Source organism: Petromyzon marinus, chromosome 31 (genome assembly GCF_048934315.1).
Source record: "Petromyzon marinus isolate PM22_M1 ecotype Great Lakes invasive population chromosome 31, UKy_Petmar_22M1.pri1.0, whole genome shotgun sequence".
NCBI classification, from domain to species: domain Eukaryota; kingdom Metazoa; phylum Chordata; class Hyperoartia; order Petromyzontiformes; family Petromyzontidae; genus Petromyzon; species Petromyzon marinus.
This window is the reverse complement of record NC_133697.1, coordinates 5,609,309-5,630,156: the sequence shown is the minus strand read 5'-3', so window position 1 is coordinate 5,630,156 and position 20,848 is coordinate 5,609,309. Positions and strand designations below refer to the sequence as shown.

The 20,848-nt window shown below is 48.4% G+C and overlaps 1 protein-coding gene across 3 annotated transcripts in view; it reads left to right on the top strand.

Moving 5' to 3' along the window:
* Positions 1-20,848, top strand: part of LOC116947943 (sodium/calcium exchanger 1-like) — a 131,231-nt gene that overhangs the window by 86,525 nt on the left and 23,858 nt on the right. The window lies entirely within an intron of this gene.

The window sequence follows — 20,848 nt, the reverse complement described above, 5'->3', positions numbered from 1 at the left end:
CTGCGTCGGGTGGTGATGGTGGGTTTAACAACAATTTATATTTACTCGATCTTACCCAAGGAAACCACAGTTATTATCGGTACTGTTGGTCGTGAAAGCCTACTACTACGTGTTAAACTGTCACATTTCGACCATGACGTCAATACAGAATGTGCCTACTCTTGCAAAGCCCGTCACAGGATCAGTTTCTTAGCGCCCGCCCCGAAGCAGATGGGGGCGTATCTTCACGTTTAATGCACCCACGGTGATAACCAGGGTGGCCTGCCGGTGCCGAATCGTGAACCCACTGCCGCAAGTCGAGAACACGCAGACCGCTTTCACTGCCCCCTGTCAACGTGTCGATGCATTGTTGAAGCCCATGCTTAGCGCTTGGGGGCTGACCTATAAGGCAAGAGTGAAGCTAACAGGATATGCCCGCATCTGTCATTAGGTATCGTGGTAGATTTCGATTTAAAGCTTTCGTGACTGCAAGGATTCATCTTCTTTGGTTCTTTCGGTAAAGTCACGTAGAATGAGCATAAAATAATAAATTGATAAAATAAAATAACACAATAAAATTCTCACGACGTTTCGGCCACAACTCATGAAGGCCGCTTGTGTTGTGGCCGAAACGTCGTGAAAATTTTATTGTGTTATTTTATTTGATCAATTTATTATTTTATTCTCATTCTACGTGACTTTACCGAAAGAACCAAAGACGATGTATCGTGGTAGCATAATGAACAGAATGTACTGGGTGTTGCTCTAAACAAAGTGGAACTTGTTAGGATTGTGTGTGTGCGCGCACGCGCTCTTTAGTCAGTTGCCACTTTGACTGCGGAATTCAAGTGTGCCACGTGCGCTTTGAAGTGCAGTCCGTGTAAACGCGTACAAACGCGTACAATCGCGCGCAGCGCGCGAGTCTTGCCCTCGTGCGATTTAAACAAAAAAGCGCAAGACGTAATTGTTACCGTATTTTGCACGTGTGTGTGTGTGGGGAGCGATAGTGTAGCGGTTAGCGCGCTGCGCTATGAACCTGGCGACCCGGGTTCGATTCCCGCTCACGGCCAACACCAGTGACGATTATCTGAACCGGTCCCGGGCCTCTCCCCTAGGTCGACTCAGCCTCAAATGAGTACCTGGTGCGGTGTGTAAACATTGCCACTAGGGAGATAAAGGCGGTCGGGCGTGGTGCTGGCCACCCACCCCCTCGTGTACCGTTCCGGCCTTCATAGGTGCTCGCTAACAGCACTTGCCCCTACAGTCTGTTAAGGCTATATGGGGGATCTTTGTCTTTGTATATATATGCATGCTGATCTCGGCAACGATGGTCGTCTAGCCTGGGCAGCGCTTGGATGGGTGACCACCGGTGCATTGTAAACAGTGAGGGGCTAGAGGTAGCTGCGGGCCGATGTTTTGAGCAACGGAAGGCGGCGGCGACTGTGGCGCAGCAAACACCACGCGCTGTATTGTACAGGGCTTCCTACATCTATGATGACAGCCCATACCTGGGCGGCGCAGTGAGGTATGGTCAAATAGATGCACACGGTAGCGGAGTGGCCCTCGTTCAACCGGTGGATTGATGCGTGGGCTGCACGCCTCCTTGTAAAACCATTTTAAATATATATATAAATACAGCCCCGCAAATGTGCACCAAAAATCTATTTTGATTTGCGGTCCTCCTTTCAATAATAATGCTCCTCAAAGTTTCTACGGCGATCGACTCGGGCCGAAAGGATGCGCAGAACGGCGCCCCACACCCCCCCCCCCCCCCCCCCGTGTGTCACGAGCTTCGTTGTCTGCTGCTTAAAATGCGTTCTAACTTGAGACGGCATTCGCAACGCAAAGGACAAGCGATTAAAATTTGCCGCGACGCAATTAATGACATCCAGACCCTTATTTTTATTACCGTTAAAGGGAGCAGCCGAGCCAAGGGGGGGGGGGGGGAGGCAGGTGGAACAACCACGTACAGTAAGAGCCCTGGACCAAACGGAATAATTCAACAGTCGATTTAAAATTCAGCAACGCTCCTCCTCCTCCTGCGTTGATGGTAAAGCTCGCAGGGTGGAATGCATACCAAGTACGTCAGCATATTCTCTGAGACGTGGCCATAGAACGGAACACGATACTCTGTAACCCACAGGCATAATTTGGATTGTTTTAAAGCTCGGAAAAAAGATATAGGCCATTAAAACACGAACGTTTTTGTTGTTGTTGTTGTAGACTACTGGTTCATCATTCATTTTCGCAAAGAAGAGGACAATTGCATGAACATTCAACACACGCTGTGCTCACGTTTCTTGAAATTCGTTTTTAGTTGTATTGTTGATGGATATTATTTCAATGGATCTTTCTCACATTCGTGTCACAGGGTCACTTGCGATTGTTTAGCATACAAGGCTGTGCTGATTGTTAATGATGGCATTGTAGGCTTCTAGGTCACAGAGGTCAAAGTTGTATTTTTTTCTTCTGAAAAATCCCTCGTGGGAAAACTCATTTTACAAACGTCTGAATTTCCAATTCTCGCCACACGGTTTTGTTTGTATTATTACCAATATTGATAATGATACGGCATTACTAACGTTCGCATTATTCACTCGCGCAGATACATCATTGCACTATCGATCCAAATATAATAAAAATTTATTTTAACGTAATTAATCACGTGCGTCTCGTTGGTATAAAGTAATTGCGTGAGCATATTGGTGAGATAGCGTCTCATTGGTCAACACATTCGGGCAATTTACTTTCATTGGAAATAACGGCATTCTATTTTTACCAACTAAACTGTCAATAACAGTCTCCGATTCCCTCCTCTTCCATCTCTGTGATTTTTTCACTCGTCAGTTTTGACGGAAGTAAACGTTAGGATGCGCAATTTTTATTTTATCTTGTCATCTTTCAACAGTGATGCCCTCTTAAAGCATGTAACATGCGCGTACGTGCAAGTGCATGTGTGCGCGCGCGTGTGTACACACGCGCGCGTACACACGCGCGCTTGTCCGCCAAGACTGTAAATCTCAACTCATTTCCAGGTACCTGTCAAACATCCCTCATGTCTCCTCACTCGCACGGAAGACAATTCACACTTCATCGCATATAAGCGATTGCTCTGAGCGTGTACCAGTCCTTAAATATATATATATTTTATACGTTCTGTTTATAATAGCCAATTACACAGCAGTGTTGTTGCCCTTATTATTAATAATGCTTTAAATATCTCTTTAACTGCTTTATTATTATTGTTTTCGTGCAGTGCTGACAATTATAGAATGAAACCCTCTTGAATGCTGTAACTCCTGCCTGCAGCTGAGCTGTGCTTGAGGCCGCACGAGAAGCTGAGATTCTTAAGACAGAGAGGACCTGGCATTGACGCCTCCCCCCCCCCTCGTGTGCCCCTCTCACTTATCCTCCATACCAGCTCTGCTGCACCCCTTTGTGCTCCGCCACCCCGAGTTCCGGTTCCTGCAGCGGGAGACCGAGTAATTTGTCTTCTCGCCGCCCGTCGCCAATTAACTCCCTCGGAGTCAAAGCGCAAAGGCGGGTCGTTGCTCGGGCACGGTGTCGCAGGCGAGCACGGTGAAAGGTGTGGCCCTGCAATTGCATGCCGCTGCTGTCGGGAAGAGCCTCCAAATCCAAAACGGCTCAACAGACCCCCCCCCCCCCTACAACCCCCCCCCCCCGGCCGCCCAGCCGCAGGGTGTCGTGGCCTACTCCTGGAAATGGTGGACATACCCACACTTTACCCCACCACACCTGACCTGCTGTTTGGACAGAGGTGGGAGAGAGAGAGAGAGAGAAGTTCATAGTTCATAGTTTCATTTATTTGGTATAGCCCTGTGAGCCATTCGGCTCTTGAATCGGGTGCAACCGCAACAAACAAAAAAACATGAACAAGAAAACATCTTAAAGTGATTTTGTGACTGTGCAAACAGAAAATACAGGAAAAAAATATCAAAATATTCCTGAAATAGCACCGAAGGAGGGGGTGTGGGATTTAATAATCCGTGCGCAATTTATTTCGACTGCCTTGCCGGGAGATCGGACTGGATCGCATACCCAGAGAGTGTGCGAGCCGTTGCACCCCGGGATCGTCGTCGTTGAAGGCATGGGGGGATTTGTTGTTATTGTCCCTCTTCTTGCGTTGGTCAAGCGAAGAGCGACGTCCGTATGCGGTATCCCTTTCTAAACTAAACTATTTTATTTTACCAGGCAAGGCCCACTGAGCTATCTAGCCCTTTTCCAGAAGCGACCTGTCTATCATAAATGATAGCTCAACGAAATGGCTGATCATGTGGACATTTATAGCAGCCAAATACTCTAAACGCGCGATGTTGATTCTGAACGCGGAGGGAAAAACCGGAGGACCCGGACAGAAAATCCATGCGACCAGGGGGAGAAGATTCACACTGCAAATATACAGTGGTCAGGGTCTAGATCGACTACACGACCTCCTGCCTACCAGGCGAGATAGTTAACATCTCGCCACGGCAACACCCGCGGTGCATGCGCCACTCTCGCTCATCTCCGCAAGAGCTCAAACCCACATCCTCGGAGGAGATGGATCATCATCATCATCATCATCCCAACTCTGGCATTAGCCCCGTAAGATGCCCGGGATATCCATTATGATAATAACCTCCCCCCCCCCCCCAAAACGATGACAACCATCCCCTGACAGCTGTCCATATGGATGGTCAGTGATTTGCTAATTGCGTACAGTGGACATCGAAAAGACCATGTGGCGTGTGGTTGGGAAGATATGTTTTAAAAAATACCGATGATGCCCCCGTTATGAAATCAATTAGTTTGTCAGATCCAAGCAGGGTTTATTTGTATATTGGGAGTCCTGGCTACCCGTCTAAGGAAAGGGTGGTGGTTTTGTTCGGGGGTTTGTCAGGAACTTTTTAAGCCATCTGGAATTTGAGCCATACCAAGCTGAAAAGTGCGCTAAGAGGCGTGTAGAGGTGCGTGCTTGTGAATTGAAGAACCTACACGCGGGTTAGAGACATTTTGTATCGACTTTTCAGGAAAGTAAATGGGCCTCGCTAAGGTGCAGCGCTGGAAGGGACGATGGCGGGTGGTGGAGACTAATGACAGAGTGGCAGCCGAAGGAGATAAACGCGCCCGCCGTGAAGATGGATGAATGCATTCAGCTCATGCGCAGGCGTGCGACAGATTGTCACATCGCAATAACGCAAACGATGGTGACGGCTTGGGGCAAGGCCGTTAACCAGCAGTCGATAGATCATGGCTGCTGATTATGATGATGACACACTCGTATGAGCAATATTGCACTGTTTCTAAACAAGCCTTTCTGAATTAAAACACCCAATCAGGAGGAATAGAACCCGTTTATGCCGAGAGAAAAATATCAATGTAAATTATGTGAATAATTTGGAATTCGCTCTTCCTTGTTTTACCCGGTAGGGCTCACTGAGCTGTATAGCTCGTTCTCAGAAGCGACCTGGCCACCAATTATAGCTCAATGAAGTGGCTTATGTGGAAATTTATAGTAACCAAATAAATGTGGAAGGGAAAAACCGGAGGACCTGGAGAAAAATCCACACAACCACCCACGGGGAGAATGTGCAAACTCCAAATATACAGCAGGCGTCAGGGTCGGGATCGAACCCACGACCTCCTGTATACCGAGCGAGGGAGTTAACATCTCCCAGCCACCGCGACGCCCACGACGAGAAAGCGTCGCGGCAAAACATGTCAGTGGCTGACGTGGAGACGTCGTTTTCGTTGTGAAAAATCTCCGGACTCGCACGAGCAGCGGGCAAGGAATGTCTCTTGTGATCATATACAAAGTCACAGCGCGTTGGTGTAGATTTATGTCAATAAGTATTTCTTACCGGCTGTACGACAGCATCCCTGCGCTGCAGTGGCTGCTTGGGACATCAGTGTAAACGTGACGTGTGCCGTTGGAGGCCGATTGAATGCCGCTGAAGCCATTGATGTTAAACTGCTGCCAGGCAGCTTTTGAAATGCTCTAATTACGCACGATGTTAACTCAATGAATTTTCACCTTCAATAGAAGTATTGCACCTGAGCGATTTGAAATGTATGACTTTTCCCCACTATAATTCTCCTGAAGCTAAATGCATTTTTTTCTGACAGATTAAAGAGGAGGGGGGGGGGATATCATGCATACGTGCGGATGCTCTGACCGCAGTCCAACATGAGCGTTTTTCTTCGGAAATATTTGATTGCCTGTCAGGCAAAAGCGCATTTGTAAACGGTCCTCGTTGCTCTGCGTTGAGTCTCCATGTTCTGGGAAGCACTTTGATCAATTTTGGATGTTTTCTCGAGGCCAAGTCCCTAATGGTAGCGCAACATTCTCCGGAAAGTTTTGTTCATCATGGATCATCGTTAAGAAAGTTATAGTGACCCACCCCCTCACCGTGACGGACGTACGGACCGACAGAGCTAACTGCTTGAGCCGTTTGTATGTATGTTGAACTTCTTTCGCACCATACGTAGCCACCCCCCCCCCCCCCCCAACCGTGCTAATCGGAGGTGCGAACTTTTTTTTCAACCCAAACTTAGAAATCATGGCGGGGCCTTACCTGTCAAAAGTGCCAAGTGGATGTCGTGGACAGGCAGAAGTTTGTGCGCACGCACACAGCGCACAATAAGCACGCAGCCGTGACGATTCGGCAGATGCCGTGCTCAGCGCCACGGCCAGCGGGCTGGCAACGTGCCGGTGGGGAGACGCGCGCGCGTGTGTGTGTGGAGTCACAACGCGTGTGTGTGTGTGGAGTCACAACACGTGTGTGTGGAGTCACAACGCGTGTGTGCGTGGAGTCACAATGCGTGTGTGTGTGGAGTCACAACACGTGTGTGTGCGGAGTCACAACGCGTGTGTGTGTGGAGTCACAACACGTGTGTGTGTGGAATCACAATGCGTGTGTGGAGTCACAACACGTGTGCGTGGAGTCACAACGCGTGTGTGTGTGGAGTCACAGCACGTGTGTGTGTGGAGTCATAATGCGTGTGTGTGTGCGGAGTCACAACGCGTGTGTGCGGAGTCACAACGCGTGTGTGTGTGGAGTCACAACGCGTGTGTGTGTGCGGAGTCACAACGCGTGTGTGTGCTGAGTCACAACACGTGTGTGTGTGCGGAGTCACAACGCGTGTGTGTGCGGAGTCACAACGCGTGTGTGTGTGTGGAGTCATAACGCGTGTGTGTGTGGAGTCACAACGCGTGTGTGTGCGGAGTCACAACGCGTGTGTGCGTGGAGTCACAACGCGTGTGTGTGTGGAGTCACAACACGTGTGCGTGCGGAGTCACAACGCGTGTGTGTGTGGAGTCACAACACGTGTGTGTGCGGAGTCACAACGCGTGTGCGTGTGGAGTCACAACACGTGTGTGTGCGGAGTCACAACGCGTGTGTGTGTGGAGTCACAACGCGTGTGTGTGTGGAGTCACAACACGTGTGTGTGCTGAGTCATAATGCGTGTGTGTGTGGAGTCACAGCACGTGTGTGTGTAGAGTCACAACGCGTGTGTGTGTGGAATCACAATGCGTGTGTGTGTGGAGTCACAACACGTGTGTGTGGAGTCACAACACGTGTGCGTGGAGTCACAACGCGTGTGTGTGTGGAGTCACAGCACGTGTGTGTGTGGAGTCATAATGCGTGTGTGTGCTTAGTCACAACGCGTGTGTGTGTGGAGTCACAACACGTGTGTGTGCGGAGTCACAACGCGTGTATGTGCTGAGTCACAACGTGTGTGTGTGGAGTCACAACGCGTGTGTGTGCGGAGTCACAGCACGTGTGTGTGGAGTCACAACGCGTGTGTGTGGAGTCACAACACGTGTGTGTGCGGAGTCACAGCACGTGTGTGTGTGGAGTCACAACACGTGTGAGTGGAGTCACAACGTGTGTGTGTGTGGAGTCACAACACGTGTGCGTGGAGTCACAACGCGTGTGTGTGTGGAGTCACAGCACGTGTGTGTGTGGAGTCATAATGCGTGTGTGTGCTGAGTCACAACGCGTGTGTATGTGGAGTCAGAACGTGTGTGTGCGGAGTCACAACGCGTGTATGTGCTGAGTCACAACGCGTGTGTGTGCGGAGTCACAACGCGTGTGCGTGGAGTCACAACGCGTGTGTGTGTGGAGTCACAACGCTGTGTGTGTGGAGTCACAACACGTGTGCGTGGAGTCACAACACGTGTGCGTGGAGTCACAACGCGTGTGTGTGTGGAGTCACAACGCGTGTGTGTGTGGAGTCACAACACGTGTGCGTGGAGTCACAACGTGTGCGTGTGTGGAGTCATAACGTGTGCGTGTGTGGAGTCACAACGCGTGCGTGTGTGTGTGTGTGTCGCAGCCCGCGTGACCTCGTACAACATTTACGAGTGTGATCGGCCAAGGTGTGAGTCACGGGCCCGGGTGCGAAGGAGCGAGCAAGTTCTGAGATCCAAGGACGAATGACAGAGAAAGATTTGTTTCAGCGCAAAGTGTCCGGGGGAGTGTACGTCTCCCTGGACATCCAAATTGGTCATAACGGAGGGAGGCCAAACCTACTGTTAAATATTAATTGTAATAAGAATAAGAATTCATCGCCGTTTGCAAATCGACTGTGGAATGAAGCTCCCCCCCCACCACCACTACCCCCCGCCCTCCCCGCAATGCTTTCATTGGTCACGAGAGTTGTTGGGCCATACTTCACCACGCTGGTTGAAGTTGAAAAGGGGAGTGGGGAGTGCAAGACCGGTTCGGATATCACTCCCCGCGGATTTTAGCCCTGGCTGGGAATTTAACTCGCAACGAAAATAGAAGCAGTTATTACTCAAATAAACACGTGGAATACATTTACAAACTTGTGACTGCGCAATTTGTGCAAACACAAATTTGCATTCAAAACTGCCTCTATAATAATAATTATAAGCTCCGGGAGCTCGTAAAAAAAAAACCGAGCGAGGTTAAAACTCGTCGCCGACGCAAACATTTTGAGGCCCCTTCACCCTCGGCATCACTTTACACCGGTGGACGTGAAGAGCGTTGTCCGAGCGTGGAACGCAAACGTCGGGCGATGACACAAAACGGGGGAGAGAAGGGGAGAGAGAGAGAGAGAGGGCACCGAACCGATTACTGCGTGAGGTGAGGCCACGGCTCGTTTTGACCGATTCCAGAGAGAGGAGACGGGCAGCATACATATTCGGCGGCGGCGTCTCTCTCCACGGTCAATCAGTGATGAGCAATGAAAGCCGCCGTCGTCACTTAGCCAATATTTGCAAGTTCACAGCAGAAGGGTAAATTATGCCCAGCCCTGTCTCTTCCCCTCCCTCTCTGCACACACCCCCCCCCCCCCCCCCGGTAAAGACAAATTCTCCTGCCCTGCACCCGGCACTCTCTCGGCGTGTGCCCCCCGGCGTTTTCCCATTAACCGTGCTCCGCTGGCTCGGGGAATTTGTGTTTCCCCGTTCAGAGTGAACAAATCACGCGTCGTCAAGGGCTAAGGTGCTTTCCAGTCTGTGAATTCATGAACGAGAATATTATCTCGGTCGTCATCCTCACCGTCGTCATCATGTCCACTCTACCAACAACACCGCTGCAGTCTTAATAATGACTTTGGTGAATTACAGCCCTTTTGTCAATCCGCTACCAAATTAAGTTCCTCCCCATGCCTTTCAGTCATGGGGGGGGGGGGGGGGGGAGTTGCTTGACCATATTTCAGCACCCTGGCCAGTGCGGGTGGGTGAAGGAGCAGTGGAGGGGGAGGCCCCATGACTGGTTCAGATGTCACTCGCCACCGATGTGAACCAAGGATGGGAATGAAACTCCGGTTTGCTGGATTCGTGGAGCGAAGCGTGCCAAGCAACGCGACGTCACAGTGCCCGCGACGTCGTGTGCCCAACCCTGTTACGTCTTCACGACCGTTGGCACTGCTCAGCACGGGCGCAGAAATCCACGCGCGCTGCGCGTACACGAAGCACTAAATAATTTGAGGCCCCGACTCTCGCGCCATTTGAGTGTCCGTGGGCCCCCTTCGCACACCGTTACCCCCCTTCCCCGCCCGCGCGTCTCGGGGTCTTTGAGCCGCCTCCCGCCTTCGGCGTGAGTCTACGTTCGCCCGAGCCGCCCGGTTGAGATCTCGACGCTTGGGACTGCGGCGGGCGTGTGCTGGTGGAGCCGAGTTGTTCGTACTTCGATGACCCCGCGAGAATTATATTGCGCTCGTAATTTTATTTTCTTCCGCAGGGCCTCAGGTGTTCAATTCACCAGGCCAATTGTAATGCAAAAATCAATTTGGGGGGGGGGGGGGGGGAGTCCTATATGATTCATGTGGCAGGCACGCATTGATCCGGAACAGCACTCTCGTGTGGAAACACCAGAAGATATGCTGCTTTTTTTGGTTATGGGGAGCTCAATACCACATCGCGCTGCACTGTACGTTAGTGCGATGGTTTCCTCCACGGGCCTCTCTTTCACGGTGGCAGACGATCAGTCATTGTACGGATTTTGACCCGTCTCCTCCCTTTAGGGTTTAATTTGTCACCGGCTGACCTTCGCACGTGGCACTCTCAGGGCACCCCCCCCCCACCCTGCTCCTCGCAGGGCAATGAACTGCGCCGTTGGCAAAGACAATTTGTTTTGTGGCTTGGCAGGAGGAGACGGTGAAGAGGGGGGGGGGGTGTGTCGAGTTGCCGAGTTGTTGAGATGTTTCAGGGGAGGAGAGAGGCACTGACAGTCGCGATTGTGCCCATGAAGCACGCGTCTAGATTATTTAGATTATTTTGCAGCTATAAATGTCCACGTGATGAGCCACTTCGTTGAGCTATCATTTGTGGCCAGGTTGCTTCTGAAAAATAAGCTAAAAGCTCAGTGGGCTTTACCTGGTAAGACAAAAATAGTTTAGTTTCATTTATATATATATTTTTTCAAGTGATTTGTTTACCTTTCCTATAATTTTCATTCCTGTTGTATTGTTTTTGTTGTTATAATGTCCTGATCTGGCCCCACCGGACAGCTGTGCAAAAGAGCTTCAAAGTTCATTGCATTCCTGCAGAATAAATTCACATTCTGATGATAATTCTGTCGACGGATTATTTACAAGTTTATATGTCGCTGGCCGCACTTGAATTGAGGAGAAAATTTAATATCGAAATATCTGTCGTTTTAATTTACTTGCGTCCTCCACAAAGGCACGTAATTATTAATGTTTGTTACGCATTTTATGGTTTTTCATCGGACTAAGACGCGATATCTAGCGGAGAGAGGGTCCTTACCTGTAAGCATCAGGTGGTTCACCAGCATTTGTTCAAGCAAGCCTGACTGCTGATGAGCCACTGCATGTCGAAGCCGGTCCAGAGTCTGCGTGTAATAAAGCAATGCCGCTGAAACGACGCACTCCCAGTAGGCCGTGTGGCAGATGTAATTTTTTTTACGTGATCGAACAAAGATGGGTAGGAGGTGTTATATACTGGATCTTCTAATTTCTTTAAATATAAAAAAGTGGTATATATATGTTTGTGTTCATTCTTTGTGGGTGGAGGTGATGTTGCACTGGTTCATGCACCATGCTACGAACCCAGCGTTCCGGCGAAGGGCTGTGTCATCAGTGGCACGTGATATCGGAACCGGTCCTGGGCAATCCCCTCTTTATGAACTCGCCACTGCTCAGAGTGGTGAAGATTGTTCAAACAAACCCCATGACTTAACATCACATGGGGAAAGCCTTCATCCAGCATTGGAGTGATGAAAGGCTGAACATATGAATGTAAACATTTAAATAATATTCATTATTCATCACATCGTACGTATGCAGTCCGTACGATGTGCAGATTTCTATTTTTAGCGGTGAATTATGGGCCCACATTCATTTCTGCGGTGTAATAGATTTTATTTGTGTTTGATTTTCTTTTACATTCAGATCGTCCCGTCAAATGAGAGACAGCACGAAATGGCTGCGGCTGTTTGCGGCTAGCGAGCATCGCATGCCACGCTCTCCATTTCTCCGCGAGGGTTTTTATTGACGGACACCGACGGCTGCCTTTTGGCAAAACGCGTGTGAGCGAGCGGTTCCAGCAGCGGTATTGAGTATTTGTACTGAAGATCACACGGCCGTGGCTTTTCAGCGGCTGGATGACCTTAACCGTTTTATTAAAATCATACGACTGGCGGCGAGCGACAGCGTATTTACAGAGTTTAGGACATCACCCCTGTTGTCAGAGATGGGCTTTCCCTCTCCACCAGCATTATTTATTTTCTCGTTCCCATCGCTGCGACGCGAGTGAATGACCCCGCGACTCAGCGCGGAGCTGCCCCAGGTTGACGTCGTCGGTGTCGCACGTCGGCGACGATTGCTGCTATATATTTTTTCGCAGCCGCCCTCTTTTCAACACCGGCTCATTTCATCGATGACCGCTGCCGGTGTTGTCATCGTAGGGCATTTGTGCCCGGAATAATCCCACACGGGTTATTTCCAGGGGCGGAGCCAGGTGGGGGTGACAGGGGTGACATTCTGCGTATAAGTGTACGACACTCGGTCTGGCGGACTCCGTGCAACTGCATTGTCAGAGTGTGTCGCCAAGCGATGGCGTCTAGTTCAACAGCCTGACTCTCTAATCATTCTTGAAATTAAAATTTGTTGAATGTCACCCCGGCCTGAAATCCTGGCTCCGCCCCTGGTTATTTCCCTTGGCCCTTTTTGTTGAAATGGTCACCATATCACAAGCCGGGGTGTGTCTCTGTTTCATTCACACTGAGCAGTGACCTGTTACTCGGAACTTAATTTATCACTCGATATTTTCCGGAATGCTGCTCAGCCTGAATTTGAGTAGGGATTACCGGCGTGTAATGCACGAGCCACTCAAGTATGAGGTGTACGGCTCCATCCATACAAATTATTTATTGTCGTACCGCACGCAGCGACGACCACTACCACCGCCGCACACATCCATCGCAACATCACGAGGTCTAAAGAAGGGCGACATGGATGTGCCGTGCCACATTCATAACTGCCGGAGTGGCATTTCGGACTGTCCCAGGCGAAATTGAGCGCTGCTGTTGCCTAATCTATCGCTCAAAGGAAGGCCGAAAGTCAAACATTTCACAAATTCCCACGACTAATAGGCTCAAACGGATTCCTTCCAGTGTCGCGGGTTAATCCTGCATAGGTGAGAGGTTTTGCAGGGTGATGGAACACAATTATGTCCTCTGATTTATGTGCTTGGTAGATGCATTAATGCGGTGCTGTGATGGATATCGGCATACAGAACAAAATTATCTTAATTACGTGAACACCTGTGTGAAAAAAAAAATAACTTACTTGGTGAAGACAAACAGCTTGTCAGGTTTTGCCAGTTTGTGTGTTAAACATTATTTTTTTTACCCACTCTCCTCCGGAAACTTAATTCGGTAGATCAATTGTGCCACAATTACACAGAATAAATCATTTATATTCCCCCGTAGGGTACAAGGAGAGCACGGATCGGGGTAGCCACGGCACTTGTTTTTAATTACTCTGGGGCTCGGGGATGATTGGCGCTGATAGCGTATAGAAGCCGTCTAAAAGGGGCACGGGATCACGATGTCTCATTACAAAGAGGATTACGGGGAGTCGAGGAATAATGAATGTGACGCATGGTAACCGCTCATTAAGCCAGGCTCACGGAGCGATTCTGGGGTTCCCCACCATCCACCACCCACCAGATGTACGTATGTACGTTGAAATTTTGTTCGCATCGTACATAGCCAACCGTGCTAATCGAAGGTGCGAGATTGCCACAACGATGACATCATGTTCTAAGGGGTAGCGAGTTGGTGGTCTCAAGCCGAATCACGAATTAATTCGTGAAGAAACAAATACCCCCCCCCCCCCACCATTACATACAATTTGTGTTTCGGACTTCATGTAAATAATTGTCAGCTCTCAGAATAAAACATATATTAACCAGTTGGACTGTTATGTTGAATAATATTACTTGTAAGTTGTGAGCGGTTGGGAAGGTCCTGCCTCCTTACAGTGTGCACCAGATTGTCACTTCAAAGGATCCGAATAGTAGTTCTATCGTGTCCGCTTCTCCGAGCTATTCTCTTCACAGGAAGGGATCGCAGTGTTCTACGAGAGATAGCACCGGCGTCTTTGTCCCGTCGACATGGCACCGTTAATGCAAACGGGATAAGATCTGGCCAAAAAAAATAAACTATGCAAAAAAATGGTTTGCATCTGTTTTATTTTGCGTTGATTTGAGCAGCGAACCCCGTGTGGTTTTGTTCTGCGGTAATTCGCGATGCCATTGTCGGGTGTTTGTTTGAGCAACGTGTTCATCACCTTGCAAATTACATTTGCGCAACAATTACACTACCGGGGAGTTTTCCACCTAATATGCACAATTTGTTTTCAATTAACAAAGCGTAAGAGTCAGAGTATAGGATTAATGCGAAGACAAAATATGCATAACTGTTATCACGTAACCACGGTGTACCTACGTATCGTGTATTCACATTCATAGTGTATGTAACGTTTATGAAAATTAAGCGTATACCATTCAAAACGCGATGAAATTAATTCAAGGCCAATTTCATCCGAATAAATACCTTATTTGTAGGGGATCAGTGACACGGGATGCTGGAGGCAGTGGTTCGTTCCCGACCCTGACGTCTGCTGTATATTTAGAGTTTGCATGTTCTCCCCGTGGTAGCGTGGATTTTTTTTCCGGGTTTCCCTACACATTTAGAAACATGCATTTACATTATTTAGATTATTTTGCTGCTATAAATTTCCAAATGATAAGCCACTTTGTTGAGCTATCATTTGTGGCCAGGTCGCTTCTGAAAAATAATTTAATATCTCGGTGTGCTTTGGCTGGTAGGATGGGGATGGTTTAATTTTATTTGTTTTTGGGTGATTTGTTTATCTTTCTTGTACTTTGCACGACTATCGTGTTTATGTACTATTTGTGGTTGTAACGTTGATACCCGCCCCTACTGGACATCTGTGAAAAAGAGCTTTATAGCTCATCGGATTCCTCCAGTATAAATGCATATTCAGATTCTGATCAGTGGTTTGCGCACTGCGCTATGAACCCGGTAAGTCGAGTTTGTGTTCTGGTCACGGCTAACATCAGTGGTGAGTAATATATGAACCAAGCTGTTGAACCGGCGCGGTGAAGTACGGCCAAACAACTTCCATGCCCATGTCCAACATCACAAGGGAGGCCTTCAATCCACCTTGCTGCTCTGCTTTAGCGGACCGCATCACTCCGGTTCATGCGAGGTATTTGCGGTTCTCATTTGTGGCAAAGTGCTTGCCACAAATGAGAACCGCAAATACCTCGCTGATCTCGTAAAGAAGGATAAACCATCACGCTAACTCCGGTCATCCCCGCAGCAGGGGTTTTTGGATAACCATCGATCAAAGACTGCCACCGCATCGCCCGCTTTCACGTGCGCTTTTGCGTCAGTCTGGAACGCTCTTCCTTCCAATGTTAGGAAGCCACTGGAGCTATGCATTTTTTTTAATTTAGATTGAAAACTCATTCATTTTGAATTGCTTTTTGTGTCTAGTTTGTTGTTCTACAATTATCACGGTTGGCTACGTACGGTGAGAAAGAAGTTCAGCATATATACATGCATGGCGGTAATCATCTTTGACACGTTCCCTCCTTTGTCCACTTAGCCCATCCATAATCTCTCATCGTGACATGCCCCCCCCCCCCTCCCCTCCCCCAAAGCCCACTTACTTTTTGTCAGTGTCCATGCAATGTCTCTAAATTACCGTCTCCGTTTCCGCTTCGATGATGCTGCTGTGATGCAACGATTCGGAGCACAGTGGCCTTGCAATTAAATTCGATCTTCCGGTGGCGGTGGCGATGGCGGCAGCAGCAGCTGAAACAACGGCACGAGTTACTTAAATCCTCCGACCTCCCAGTCGATCGATCGGTGATCGGCTCGTTGTGTGTTGGTGGGAGGCAAGTGTGGATAACTCCCGCCTCAAACTAGACATCGGACAGGCATGAAAGAATAGGCCAAAAATGCCCTCACGGGGCCGTCCATAAATGACTTCACGAACCTAGGAGGGGGGGGGGGGGAGGGTCAGACATTTGTGACGATGTATGACGAGGGGGGGGGGGGTGAGAAATGTGACGTCACATCAAAATGCGCAACTTTAAATAAATATAGACAACATGTTCTACTTAATTAAATAGACGTTTTAATAAATGTTTTCTCCTACAACATACATCAGAGTGCAGCGGCACATTAAATACGCACTACAATGACAATAGTTTAAAGCGATTTGAAGCATGTTTTCTTTGGGGGGGGGGGGGCAGAGCTTTGTGACGTCATATTTGAGGGGGGGTCTGACTCTTTGTTACGCCGTGTGACGATGGGGGGGGGGGGCGTCAAAAACGTAATTTATGGACGGCCCCCTAGAGTGGCTCACGAAAGGTCCTTGTCGTGGATGCCCTTCGGCTAACAGTGGCTTGAGCGAGGCATTGCAGGTCTGCCTCGACCCATTCAGATAACGTTTATAGCAGCCACCGTTCCTTTTTTTTGGAAAGTGTGAGGAATATTTTTCTCTAATGTCCGTGGTACGGGTGGAAATCGCAATAACAAAAGTGCTCGGTGGTCATTCGTCAGCTGGCCCCAGTGTCCAGAGAGTTACGTGGTTGGTTTTGCGAACGTTGCAGTGGTTTAAAAATAATAATAATTCTGAGGCGACCGTGCAGGCTATCACGGGTACGCATTCAGGTTCTCCGATGTGTAGCAATCGTGACGGCATTTACGGCGGCAATCGTGTCACTCTTTGTTGTTCGCGAAACAAAAAGAAGTTGAAACGAAACGGCTGTCTCTCTCTCTCTCTCCGGCGTTTTTACGGGCCGTGCCGCGCGCGTGGCTCGGGCACGATGTCCGACGTTGCGCGCACCCACCATGGTGGGAGCTTCGCCAGGAACTCGACTCGGCTTCCTGAAAGAAGCTCGCATCGCGCGTGCGGACGGAACAACGCCGCCGCGCATAAACCCACAGACACCGATGGTTCCCACAATGCCATTCGGTTCGTTCTCCTCTGTGTTTCGTTATTTCACGGGACGGCTTTTTTGTTTTACCAACCAATATACCGTATTCGCGTGGGGGGGCAGTGAGGTGGAACTGAATTAAATATCCTTGATGTCCGACGTTTTATTCCACGTGCCGGCCGGAAAACTTCCACGGTTCGTGAAGGAAACAACTCCCGGCACGTGGATCGAAACGTCGGACGCCGTGCCTCACAACACGCGGCACAGCCGCAGAAAAAAAACAAAAACGCGTCGGATATAGAGGGGCTTACTTTCTTTCTTTCTTCCTTGCGAAACAAAAGAGTGGTGCGATTGCACGGCCAATACATGCGCGCTTATTACCGCCCGCGCGCGCGCGTGCGCGTGCGTGCGGTGACACGTGTGAGGCTCACGCAGGACCTCATAATTAACATTTAGGCGCACGCTCCCAGCGCGATACGGAACACTGCTAATGAATGCGCGGTACACGTCCCGTAACGCGGCGGCGGCGGCGGTGCTGGTGCTGGTGGTGGTGGGTGGAGAAAAAGGCACACACACACAGAGAGAGAGAGATGTAAACAATGAGAATTAAACAAAGGCAACGGTGTTCGCCTGTGAGTGAGTGCGTGCGTTCCCTGGGTTGTATCGGCTGAAATGGAAGCCACCGGAGCTTGGCCCCCAGGGCTTTCGTGAAGCAGGAAGGCATCATAACTTGAGCTTGAAGGGCTTTTAAGATTGATCGCGTTCTCCATGTGCGATCATCAACACGCGGGCAGTTATCCGAACAGAAATGGCATTGCGTTCAATGTTGTGTCTTGCGAGTAAATTGAGCCAATAGGGACTATTGGCTGCAACTGTTCGGCGCCAGCGTCGTTTTATTTTCCACGCCAACAAACAAAAAAACATCTAAATTAGGGCCCTGCACGAAACCGAAGAACGAGGCATGCATCGATTCATGATTGTAATAAAATCGTTGGGAATCACGGTAAATAATCAAATTGCTTGTTGCGTCGGGAGAGTCGATGGTGGTCGTGGGTGTTTTTTGCACGCTCACCAACACCATTTAAGAGATAGGAAACATTCTCAATTTCAATGCACACACATAACACCTCGATGTGACTCGGATATCAACACAAATTGCGTTACAAATCCGGGTAGAAGCCGAGTTCGATTCCTGGTCACGGCTAACGCCAGTGGCAAGGGGTGATACTTTGAAACCAACCGCAGGTCTCGTCACCAACCCGCAACTGACCAGCGTGGTGAAGTATGGTCAAACAGCCCCCATGTACGTACACATGCACTCCCATGATCAAAGAACTGACAAAGGGGCTGTTGTTCGTCATCGAGCAATGCTGATACGTTTCCGTAATAGCCTACCGTGTCCTCTGAAACTAACATCGTCCCACCTGATACTTTGCAACAATATGCGATAGTTGCCGACAGCACCAGCGTAATTAGATCAGCTGTCGGCGAATGCGAGTGGGTTATTGCAAGCCAAATGTATCAATTAGGTGTAATCTGCATGGCAAATGCGGATTTACGAAACCAAATCGCCAAGGATCTGCTTAATTTGTGCAGTTCACCGGCTGGGTGCGGGAGTATTGGAAGGAAGCAAAGCCGGGGGGGGGGGGGGGGTGGGGTGTGAATCCCCGCTCCCCACGACCACCCGGCACGTGCCAGACCCAGGAAAATACTGCAGCTCTACCAGCGACGGGGATGTGCGTGCGTGCAACGGTGAATGATGCCGGAGGCCCTCTTGTGATGCCGCACCCCGTGATTATCCGCGTGATAAATCTTCGCAGCGGATGGCATTTGCGGGGATGAAAATGGCAGCACGTGCCCCCGTGCATTGCTGAGTCGCAGGACGGATGTGCCGTTTCGTCGCTGTCTGTGGGACAGTCGGAATATATTTGCTCGCATCGCAAGGAATGACGGTGCTCTGGAAATGGCGTGCTGGGTAGGCCGAATTCAACATTTTGCAGAAACAACTCGATAAATGCACAACGTGCATCCCGTTTTTGTTTTTTTGTTTGTGCTGGGAAAAAAAACATTCCCCATTTTAAAATGTAGGGTTTAAAGTCAAGAAGCTTATTTTGTTGAATTTGCAATGCAATTTGGAATTTGCATACCGAGTGATCCATTGCTTTTCTCATTGGGGAATCAGATAAGCCAAAGCCTCATAATAAAGGTTTTTGGGTTAGATCGCGTAAATTATAAATGCGTCGCAACCTTCCACCACCCGACACGGCCAATCAGTAAAAAATGTGTCACGTTGACAAAAGACAAATTAGTTCACTACTTTAGCCCACCGGTGTGTTGAAGAGTGAATCCACAACATTTACAATTTCAGTACAACGTTTGGCTGGTAATTACATCCAGCATCTTCGGGTGATTTGCCATAATAGTGAAGCAAATCCACCTGCTTCCGGTCCTAAATAGTGCAGGATGACATGATTGTTGAACCATATCGGGATTTGAGATCAGAGGTGAGGGTGTATGCAATTATGTAACAGATCAATATTCAGTCACTTAGCATGTGACTTACCTGAAGGAATTGCAATGTGTTGTGTATTACTAGTATAATAGCCCATAAATGTGTGTAACGCGCGTGACGTCATTACACATGCCACACCCCCCGTAATTCATAATAAGATAATCACGTCAAATATGACGACGTTTTTTTTACAGAAAGTGACGGTCAACAATACATCCACGCAGCACAGTGCCACATCCGTACGTGACGTCACTGCATTACGACCATAAGCAAGACATTTTTTTACGCAAATTCGCTTAAAATTTGACGTTTTGTTATTGAAAGTTACGTAAATATTACAGCTTTCATCATAGGACGGGCAAAAGGCTAGTTATTTAATAATACGCTTCCAGGCTACGCTAAGTCTGTAGCTATCACAGCAGTTACATTTTTTTTAAATCTTCTCAATTTCGATTGATTCTCTAACTAGTCTTTCCATATTCTTGGTTCTTTCGGTAATGTCACGTAGAAGGGAAACAATAAAATAATAAAAATATAAAACAATAAAATTCTCACGACGTTTCGACTGCAACACAAGCAATCATCATCGGGTGTTGCAGTCGAAACGCCGTGAGAATTTTATTGTTTTATATTTTTATTTTATTGTTTCCCTTCTACGTGACTTTACTGAAAGAACCAAAAATATGAATCCCTGCAGTCACGAAAGCTTTAAATAAAAATTTAGTCTTGGCCAGTAATAATTAGTTCTGCATAACACTTCAACGTTATAAATTGAATTTCCTTGTTGGCAAGCATGCTCTGCCACTGCTGACAGCTGTGTTTGGGAGAATTTAATGTTCCTTTGGTGTTCTTTTAGTCTTACGCCGATGTTACGTCCCGTCTGTCCAACATAACACTTACTGCATAAGCAATTGATCTAATATACACCTTCTGTTGATAACTTCGGTAATTCATCTTTCGTACAAGACATTCGTTTTTGAATTTTGTGTACCGTACCAAATCTCACTTTAATGTTTTGCTTTTGCAAAACACGGCCTAATTTGTCAGTAACTCCCGAGATACATGGTATTTTAATTGTTTTGATAATTAATCTGATCACTATCAGCAGCAGTATTGTTGTTCGGTCTTGGTTTGGGCATTCAATGCTCTGTTCATTCGAGCATTATTGTAGCCACTCAGTCTTAATGCTTCTTTAACATGTTTAATTTCTTTCCTTAGACTTCCACCATCTGACACTGTCTTTGCCCGATGTATGAGTGTCTTGATGTGAGAGGATTTCTATGCTGGGTGATGATGCAAATCTGCATTCAGATAGGCATCTTTAGACACTGTGTGCTATTTTGACATTTTGACCGCATCCAAGCAAAATATCCTGGAAGGGG